Genomic DNA, 10,899 nt, shown 5'->3' with positions numbered 1-10,899 from the left:
ATAATAATTATGAAACCATTAAGATTCTAAATACATCATAATTATACTATTGTATAGGTTAAGATTTGACGGTATCCGATTAACCTATATTGAGTTTGAAAGTTCACTCATAGTGACCCTACCCTATAGATAATAATATCATCCCTTTCATAAAATACACTCCTAATATACAAATAGTACCTATGGATAGTAGAATATTATTTTCAAATTAAGGAATTAAAATATTTTTACAACTTAACAATATTTTATACAAAAAGTATTTTCAATGTATAGTATACAAAACCTGTGAACTCACCAACATTACGTTAACATTTTCAAAACCACATGTATTCCTAGGAAACCGTGAGATGGAAGAGAGCACCTCCGAAAGCAGTGGTTGATCGATGGAGCTACCGAAAACTTACTATGGTTATAGTTATGCCTATTTGTTAAGGCACAAGTTGTATTAGAATCTCTACTATTTCCAAAATATCGCAATGTATTATTTTTATCCATAATGAAAGTGATATTTATATTTTATATTGTTTTATATTGTTCAATGTATGTTAAATATCTATGATCCAACGTCGTAATGTCGCACAACTAGGCATTTCCATGATCAGCTGAAGGTGTGACGGGTTAGTATCAAAGCTTTTGGCTATAGCGAACTAGTACTTCCTTAAGAATTACGACTATAGCGTAGGGGTTTATACTCCGGTTAGGTTTGTCCTCAAACCTACAGATAAAATTATTATTATTATTAATCACACAACTGATAGACTACTTACAGAAGATGTGTCTAGTTTGAACTATCGCTTGGGTTGCTGGATTTCAGAACGGCTATATGCTAAAATGGTCTTGCCCTTCGACACATCACACATGGTTGATCCTTACTTAAAAGACTTGAAGAACAAAACAAGAATTAATAAAAAGCACAAACAAAATTCAGTTATAGAGTTATATATAAACTCAGTCCCTCGATGAGAAAACACATAAACATATACAACGAAATCTATAAGAACCCAAACTCGGGAGTTTAGGTCAAATATAATATCTGAGATTAGCAAAAAATGTGGGCCGAACCACAAATAGGCATAACATGTACAACGTATGCCTAATTTGTTGGATTAGGTGTCTAAGCCCATAACTATAACTGGTATGTACTTGACCTGATAGTAGCATGGTCCTTTTGGGTTGCTTTCACCAGAGCAATTCCATAGGATGGACTTTTGAGAAAGAGGTTATTTGTGATTTATTAATATATTATAAGTAAAATATTTAAACTGAGAAATCATATTATTTATTAATATATTATAAGTAAAATATTCAAAAGAGACTAATTAAATATACGAAGACTAATTAAGTAAATCAGTGATTCTTATAGTGTGAGCTAGTGATCCATGGTTGATTAGGATGTGCTGGACCAATATGATAGTCCATGGAGATATAACCCATGCAGCCTAAGAAATATGAAGGGTCATGGTGCATTAGGGTTTGCATGGATGCAACCCTTGTCTTTGCCACACTATAAAAGCAACCCCATAGCCCTAAAATCGAGGCTCATGCATTCTAAGAGAGTGGTAATCAATTTTGAGCTAACTAGCCTATTCTCTCAAGCCTCCTCTTGCATTTGGTGTTTGTGACACATTAGAGGCATCACACTTGAGGTGCTAAAGCTTTCTAAGGCCAAGAACTACAAAATACATCAATAGGTATTCATCTAACTTGTTTTTTATGTTATATATCCTCTATTGTATGCTAGTTAGGATATATGCTTTGGAAAATTGAAAATGCGTGTATAATTAGAGAAAAATTAGATCCAAAGCATCTAGGGTTGCATGTGCACCATAGAGTGTTATAGTGCTTAAAACCCATCATAATTATGGTTAAACTGACACACAACTAACCTTGGATATGGCAGGTGATAGACTAAACTCTCGACAATCCCATAAAACATAGAACCCAACGATTTAGACCATTACTATCAAGGAAAGATAACACAGTTATGACACGAGAATGGAAGATCTTGGAAACAGTGTAACGAGACCATTTCCAAAGAAAGATCAAGTTGTGCCATCCTTTCTTAAGACCAAGGATACCCATTTTTCCTTTGGTTCCCACACATCTATTTTCTTTAACCCCTGCCGAGGAACCCCACAAAGATGACGATTCCTCATAAACGGCTAGAGGGCCACCCGAATCGTCATAAGGGCCCTCCGAGGACCCTTCAGAGTCCTTTGAGGAGGAAAATCCTAAGAAAGAAGTTGATTTCTTGCATTATGAGAATAAGAAGGCTAGCACTCAACGTAGTACTCGCTACATATCCCTTTCCATGTATTTTTCCGCATGATATCTTGAAGAACAGAGGAATATATGATCCCTTATCTAAAGGACGCGTCATTGACTAGGTTAGTGTTCGACAGTGGCTTTTGAGAGCTATGATTGCTAATCGGATTTTGAGGTTGCATTCGCAGTTATAGTTATTAGACTTATCCAAGTGGGAGATTGTTGTATTAGGTATCTAAGCCCATAACTAGAACTGGTATGTACTTGACCCGATAGTAGCATGGTCCTTTTGGGTTGCCTTCACCAGAGCAATTTGATGGGATGGACTTTTGATAAAGAGGTTATTTTTGATTTATTAATATATTATAAGTATAATATATTAATTGAGAAATCATATTATTTAATTAGTATTGATCAAGAAATAATTTAGAATTAATTTAGAGATCAAAAGAGACTGATTAAATATACGGGGACTGATTAAGTAAATCAATGATTATTATAGTGTGGGCTAGTGATCCATGGTTGATTAGGATGGGCTGGACCAATATGATAGTCCATGGAGCCTAAGAAATATGAAGGTTCATGTTGCATTAGGGTTTCCATGGATGAAACCCTAGTCTTTTCCACACTATAAAAGCAACCCCTAGCCCTAAAATCGAGGCTCATGCATTCTAAGAGAGTAATAATCAATTTTGAGCTAACTAGCCTATTCTGTCAAGCCTCCTCTTGCATTTGGTGTTTGTGACACATTAGAGGCATCACACTTGAGGTGTTAAAGCTTTCTAAGGCCAATAACTACAAAATACATCAAGAGGTATTCATCTAACTTGTTTTTATGTTATATATCCTCTATTGTATGCTAGTTAGGATTTATGCTTTGGAAAATTGAAATTGCATGTATAATTTGAGAAAACTTAGATTCAAAGCATCTAGGGTTGCATGTGCACCATATGAGTGTTATAGTGCTTCAAACCCATCAGTGGTATCAGAGCCAGATTTGTTTTCTGTTATATTGATGCTTGATTATTTTTCAAAGCTAGAAAAATCGATTTTTTGGCATCTGACTGATGAACTCGTCGAGTCCAATGATCTGACTCAACGAGTTCACTCAGTAAAAGGGCAACTCGACGAGTCCAGTTCATGCACTCGTCGAGTAGAGCCTTCTGTTTGTAGAATTTCAAGTTTTTGGCCAGAATTGGATTAGGATCATTACCACAAACTGTTTTGTATCATAAAAATCGTATTTTCAGATTTGGTATTGATGATCCTCATCAAATTAAAGGACAATTGTCAAATTTTAAGATAATAAGATAACTATTTGTATTATTTGATATGAATTGCCTTGCTATATGAGTTAGATTAGATCAATGGTAAATTATATGATAATGGTGTTAGTTAAAATTGATCTAAATTGTTCTTGAAGTGATTTTTGTAACTTGTCCTCAAGTTATATGAAAAGTCTCATTCAGGAACATTAAAACTCATAAGTTTTCATAAGTTATGGAAACCAAAAGTTTCGAAGAGTTACAAAACTTGCCCTCAAGTTTTGGAATTTGTAAAGTCTCACTTATGAAACATTTAATTCCAAACCTTAGAATTTTAAAAGTTTAAAATTTAACCCTTATAGTATTATAATATTATAAGTTTAATAATAATATATATATATATATATATATATATATATATATATATATATATATATATATATGTATAAGACAAGTCAGTCTTACCGTTAGTAGGCCTCATTCACGAAGTCGATCTATAAGGGGGGTATAAGGTTATTGCCTGTTAAATGGTGGTTTAATGGGTGTCCACTCTCACCCACCGTTTCCTTGACTGGTGGAGGGTCGTTAGTCGAACGGGTAGGATAGGACATTAATTCTCGTTATAAGTATAATGATAATTATAAAAGTAACTAAATGTTTTATTAAATTCGCAATCTTAGTTACTTTAGGAAAATTGTGAAAATGGTGTTATTCCATGAAATTGCACTTTGCACCTTGCTGAGTCGTTAGTGGAGTGTGTGGTTAACCGTCACACTAATTTGGGACTAGCAAGGGTGGAAAAGGGTAGATTGGTGTTAATCATAGATCAATGGAGCATGTGTGGTTAACCGGCACATTGATTAGGTGATTTGTAACATTAAGAGTACCAACCCATTTGCATGGTTATTCACACCTTGCTTGTGATCCTCGGTATCCCAGTCACAAACTTGAAGGGCATAATCGAGATTTAAACATGCCATTGAAAAGTTCAATGAATCTCAAAAGAATCTAGGAATTTCAATCCAATTAAAACTTAATAATCAATTTCCTTTTTCATGGTGGAAATTGGTAAATCGTCATTTACCTACCTTCAAATATTTTGCAATTGGATTACGACATCCCTCCTCCGAATTGTAAAATATTATGTTGGGTCCTAGCCTTAATATTTCATTTGGGAGTTATATGAAGGAATCTTATCTAATCTAAACTTGTTATGTTTCTTTTTTCAGATGTCTATCCCAAACAATGCTCCAGGCTCCAAACCTTCTATCTTATTCTCCCTGATGAACTTGGTTGGGATAACTATCTTCGATGGGTCAAACTTTTATGATTGGATTCAGAACATTCGTATGGCCCTTCGATACGAGGACAAGGAATATGTCCTCGATAAAGAGCTGAAGGAGATTGATGAACAAACTGCTACTCCCGAGCAAATCGAGGAATACAGGGTTCATGAGAGGGACGCGACAAAGGTGTCGTGCATTATGATTGTTACCATGACTGCTGAGCTTCAAAAGTCCTATGAGGACTTCTGGCCCTTCGAGATGCACCAAGATTTGATGGAAAGGTACCATCAAAGTGCTCGGCAGGAAAGGTATGAGATCATTGCCTCCATGATCACAACTAAAATGAAGGATGGAGAGTCCATCACGGCCCACTTGCAAAAGATGCAGAGATTTGTGGACCGCTTGCTGAAGTTGAATGTGAACTTCGATGAAGAGTTGGCTATTGACATCATCCTACATTCTTTTCCTGCTTGTTATGATCAGTTCAGAATGACTTATCATATGAACAAGGAGGAATTCACTCTGAGCAAGTTTCAAGGCCTTCTAAGAACTGCAGAAAGCAATCTGAAAGGCAAGACTGTTGTACCTACTCTTACTGCTGTTGCCCATGTTCTGATAATTGGACATGGGAAGGGGAAGAAGAGGAAGGCTCATTCTAAGAGCCGCAAGGGAAAGTCTCTTGACGGATCCTCTTCCAGTGGGACCAAAGTTGGTTCTGCTAATCCCTCTACCAATCCAAAGGAAGCAGAATGCTTCCATCGTCATGAAAAAGGGCACTAGAAACGAAGCTGCCCCAAATACTTGCAAAACATTAAGGATGGGAAGATAAAACCCACCTCCGCAGGTATTTACACTATTCTATCTAACAACTCATCGCATACTAATTCTTGGGTCCTTGATACAGGTTGCGGATTACACATTTGTTCTGATTTGCAGGGACTAAAAGGAAGTAGGGATGTGGAGCATGGGAAGATAAACTTAATCATTGGGAATAGGAAACGACATCCCAAGCTTGCAGGAGGTTAAGTCCTGGCTTGGGAAGTGTTTCGCTATGAAGGACCTTGGAAAAGCTGCCTATATTCTAGGGATAAGGATATTGAGAAACATGAGTAAAAGAGTAATATGACTTAGTCAAAGCAACTACTTGGACAAGGTGTTGAAGCGTTTCAGCATGGAGAATTCGTAGAAATGTGACTTACCTATCCAGAGTAATACCAAACTGAGTAAGATTCAGGCTCCAAATACATAGGCTGAGATAGCAGAGATGATTCGAGTACCATATGCTTCCGCAGTTGGGTCGATCATGTACGTTATTACTTGTACTCGCCCTGATGTGGCTTTTGCTTTCAGCATGGTCAGCAGATATCAAGGGAATATTAGTAAAGCTCACTGACTGTAGTAAAGAACATTCTTAAGTACCTGCGGAGGACTAGGTACTGGGTCCTTACCCTCGGTGGGAGTGATGACTTGAGAGTGACAGGGTATTGTGACGCCAGTTTTTAGACCAACAGAGATAATTTGTGCTCTCAGTCAGGCTGGGTGTTTACCCTAAATGGAGGAGCAGTAACATGGAAAAGTTTCAAGCAGGAGACTGTAGCTGATTCAACATGTGAATCAGAGTACATAGTAGCGAGCGAAGCATCGAAAGAGGCGATATGGTTGAAAAACTTCATCGGAGACCTTGCAGTTGTACCATCCATAAAGGAGCTTATGGAAAATTTCTGCGATAATGAAGGGGCGGTCGCCTTAACCAAGGAACCTAGGGATCATGGTAGATCCAGGCATATCGACAGAAAGTACCACTTCATAATACATCGAGTAGAAGAAGTACTCCTTGTAGTTAGGAGGGTATCGTCAGAGGATAACCCAACAGATCCCCTTACGAAGGGACGGATATTAGTTTTAGTGAATAGATAAATATTTAGAAACTTGTAATAACTAAAATGTAATTGAAATTTGATGATTGAATAAAAGGAGTTTTATTTATAAGTAAAGTTACTATCTTGTGTCAATTGTTTACTATTGTTTCACCTTGCATGTTTTGACTTCCATAATAATAAGATTATTCAAACTATCCAAAATCGATCATACTTTGGAAGTAGGTTATGAGGTTAGACTATCGTGAATTGGCTTGTAGATTGTCTAAGGTGTTAGACATAGCAAAAGTATGCTACAACGTTCATGAGTGCTCTTGAAATAAGATTTGAGTATTGGATTAAACCCACGCTCACATGAATCACTTCATGGAATTTATCACGAGTGATTGTGAGACGATAATATCATATAGTCTTCAAACCAATATATATGAGTTGTTGACTACGAGTTGGTTGTGCATTGATGATATGAAAACGCATCAGTAACTTGATGCTATAAAACGTGTCGTTGTGCATGATTTAATGAGTAGTTAGTACAAGCATATAAGTCGAAGTTTATATGTTCCTTTTATCCTAAGAGGATTAAAAGTGATATATTGGGCCCTCGATGATTTTGTTTTGACTTATGTGTCGGGCCCGGTCAGGACTAAATTGATTTGTTTAATTATGTTCTATGTCAAACAAATCAGAAATCGAGAAAAAAACTGAAGGACAATAAGTATGATTGTGTTCCATGTATTTGTCCGCATGATATCTTGAAGAACAGAGGAATATATGATCCCTTATCTAAAGGACGCGTCATTGATTAGGTCAGAGTTCGGCAGTGGCTTTTGAGAGCTATGATTGCTAATCGGATTTTGAGGTTGCATTCGCAGTTATAGTTATTAGACTTATCCAAGTGGGAGATTGTTGGATTAGGTATCTAAGCCCATAACTATGACTGGTATGTACTTGACCCGATAGTAGCATGGTCTTTTTAGGTTGCCTTCACCAGAGCAATTTGATAGGATGGACTTTTGATAAAGAGGTTATTTGTGATTTATTAATATATTATAAGTATAATATATTAATTGAGAAATCATATTATTTAATTAGTATTGATCAAGAATTAATTTAGAATTAATTTAGAGATCAAAAACAACTGATTAAATATACGGGGACTGATTAAGTAGATCAATGATTATTATAGTGTGGGCTAGTGATCCATGGTTGATTAGGATGGGCTGGACCAATATGATAGTCCATGGAGATATAACCCATCGGGCCTAATAAATATGAAGGGTCATGGTGCATTAGGGTTTGCATGGATGCAACCCTTGTCTTTGCCACACTATAAAAGCAACCCCCTAGCCCTAAAATCGAGGCTCATGCATTCTAAGAGAGTGATAATCGATTTTGAGCTAACTAGCCTATTCTCTCAAGCCTCCTCTTGCATTTGGTGTTTGTGACACCTTAGAGGCATCACACTTGAGGTGCTAAAGCTTTCTAAGGCCAAGAACTACAAAATGCATCAATATGTATTCATCTAACTTGTTTTTTATGTTATATATCCTCTATTGTATGCTAGTTAGGATGTATGCTTTGGAAAATTGAAAATGCACGTATAATTAGAGAAAAATTAGATCCAAAGCATCTAGGGTTGCATGTGCACCATAGAGTGTTATAGTGCTTAAAACCCATCATAATTATGGTTAAACTGACACACAACTAACCTTGGATATGGCAGGTGATAGACTAAACTCTCGAAAATCCCATAGAACATAGAACCCAACGATTTAGACCATTACTATCAAGGAAAGATAACACAGTTATCACACGAGAATGGCAGATCTTGGAAACAGGGTAACGAGACGATTTCCAAAGAAAGATCAAGTTGTGCCATCCTCTCTTAAGACCAAGGATACCCATTTTTCCTGAGGTTCCCATGCATCTATTTTCTTTAACCCCCGCCGAGGAACCCCACAAAGATGACAATTCCTCATAAACGGCTAGAGGGCCACCCGAATCGTCATAAGGGCCCTCCGAGCACCCTTCAGAGTCCTTTGAGGAGAAAAATCCTAAGAAAGAAGTTGATTTCTTGCATTATGAGAATAATAAGGCTAGCACTCAACGTAGTATTCGCTACATTTCCCTTTCCCTCGAAACGTCACCTAGTTCTATCACACCAATCCTAGCCACTCACATTTTACTTCACGTCAATTAGGTTTACACCATCGATGTTGAGTATGGAATCATCAAAGGAACCACAATGAACCTGTCTAACACAAAACCAAAGGTTAGAGGAGGTCAAAACCTAGATAAAAGGATTCAGGCTCTAAGAACAAGTTACAGAGAAAAAGTCATCGTCGCAAAGGCAAGAGCTGGTGAGACAAGGATAAGATCTCGATTCGCTTAGCAATAGCCCCTAACTAAGTCTGGTAGGTTTGCAAGTTATGTCCTAAGATCTATTGAATATAAATATAATAAGAAGTTCATTTATGCAATAAAATTGATGATCACCAGAAGGAACCCCAGGGCATTATCAAACCTTGACCCAGTAACCATGGATGCACAAGCCATTGATCGTTGATCACTCATCGATTTGTAGAATCCCTAGCTAATAGGAATTCCAAATCCAGACAACGTAGAGGAACAGGAGGAGATAGTACACAAGGTAGTAACAGAAGTCACCCAATTCGATTCATCCTAGAAAACAGGTGTTAAAAATGTAGAAGCTTTAAGTCTTACAAATGGTGCAAAAAGTGATTCCAAGGGTGGAGTAGAGTGGCTAGCTTGATCTTTTCTCCAAAACCTTCTTCTTCACCTTCAAAGTGTACCAAGAGCACCCAAAATGAGCCAAAATTCTCAAAGGGAAGCTTGGGTTTCGTGATAGAGGTTTGGAGCTTGAAGAGCGTGCCGTACTCAAGTCGTGATCATACTTATATCACGTCGTGACATGCTTCTGGATACATATTCTCATATTTGGCATGTTATGTAGGGACCTCCCTATGGTCACATCGTGACACATGGTTTTCCCAAAAACCATGTCTTTGTCTGGTTTAAGCTCTACACTGATCCATTCTAGAAAATGGATGCTACATTAAACATCTCTGGAACATGATTTTTTTATGGTTTCCTTGTTCATGATTAAGGTTCATCAAATTTAATTTCAGGGATTGGATTTCTATGTCTCAGGAACAAAAACATTTTTCTAGTTTCCTTTTTTGTGATTTTAGGTTCATCTGATTTAATTTCAAGGAATGTACTTTTAGGTACCTTGTTCATAAACCATCTATGTAGGATTTCTAATTTGATTTTTTTTAATGTATTTGGTTTGACTATGTTTGTTGGCAGAAAGATGTTGAAGAAGCGTAACAAGAAAGGAATTGCTGAAAAGATGTCAGATTATCATAATAGGATAGCAAATTATTGGAAAGGAAAAAGAAGAAGAAGGTGTTGGGTGAGTTTGTGGAGTATTAATGTAGTGATGGGACCTATTAGATTTAATATTTATATAAGAAGTAATTTAATTTAAAAAGAATATAATAAGGGAATAATAGTTTTTTCATGTCCGGAAAAAATCAAAGATGCAATAAAAACAAACTATATGGATTGTTTGAACCATGATCATTTATGTCATTTACTCTAAAAACGATTAATTATACATACATCATATCGAATTAGTTGTTTTTTTAAGTCATAGTGAGAAAAATTAACAAAAATGATTGAAAATATTATACCAAATATAAGTTTTATATTTCTTACAGATAATGTCATTAAATGTATAATAAAAGTAAAAAATAATTAAAAAATAACAAATATTTATAACTAAAATATTACTAAAGGGATAAAATAAAATATAATTAAATATGAGATCATATACATAAAATATTAAAGTATTTTGACCACAGTAAGTGGTCAACAAAAAAACAAGTAAGTTATGTATGTTGTAATTGTTCGGATATTATGATATATATATATATATATATATATATATATATATATATATATATATATATATATATATATATATATATATATATATATTGTTATGAATTAAGCGTAATTAATGTAACTATAAATCAAACCAAACTAGTAAACTTTAATTGAGAAGAAAGAATATTTAGAGAGAATATGAAAGTTATATCTCTTATAACTTTTTGGTGTCACATTCTTTATAATGGAGGGGTATTTATACTACAAATTTTACTAACATATAATTGTAACTAG

The sequence above is a fragment of the Lactuca virosa genome, chromosome 6, assembly GCF_052849685.1.
Source record: "Lactuca virosa cultivar CGN04683 chromosome 6, Lactuca_virosa_CGN04683_v6, whole genome shotgun sequence".
Taxonomy (NCBI): domain Eukaryota; kingdom Viridiplantae; phylum Streptophyta; class Magnoliopsida; order Asterales; family Asteraceae; genus Lactuca; species Lactuca virosa.
Note: the sequence above shows the minus strand (reverse complement) of the source record.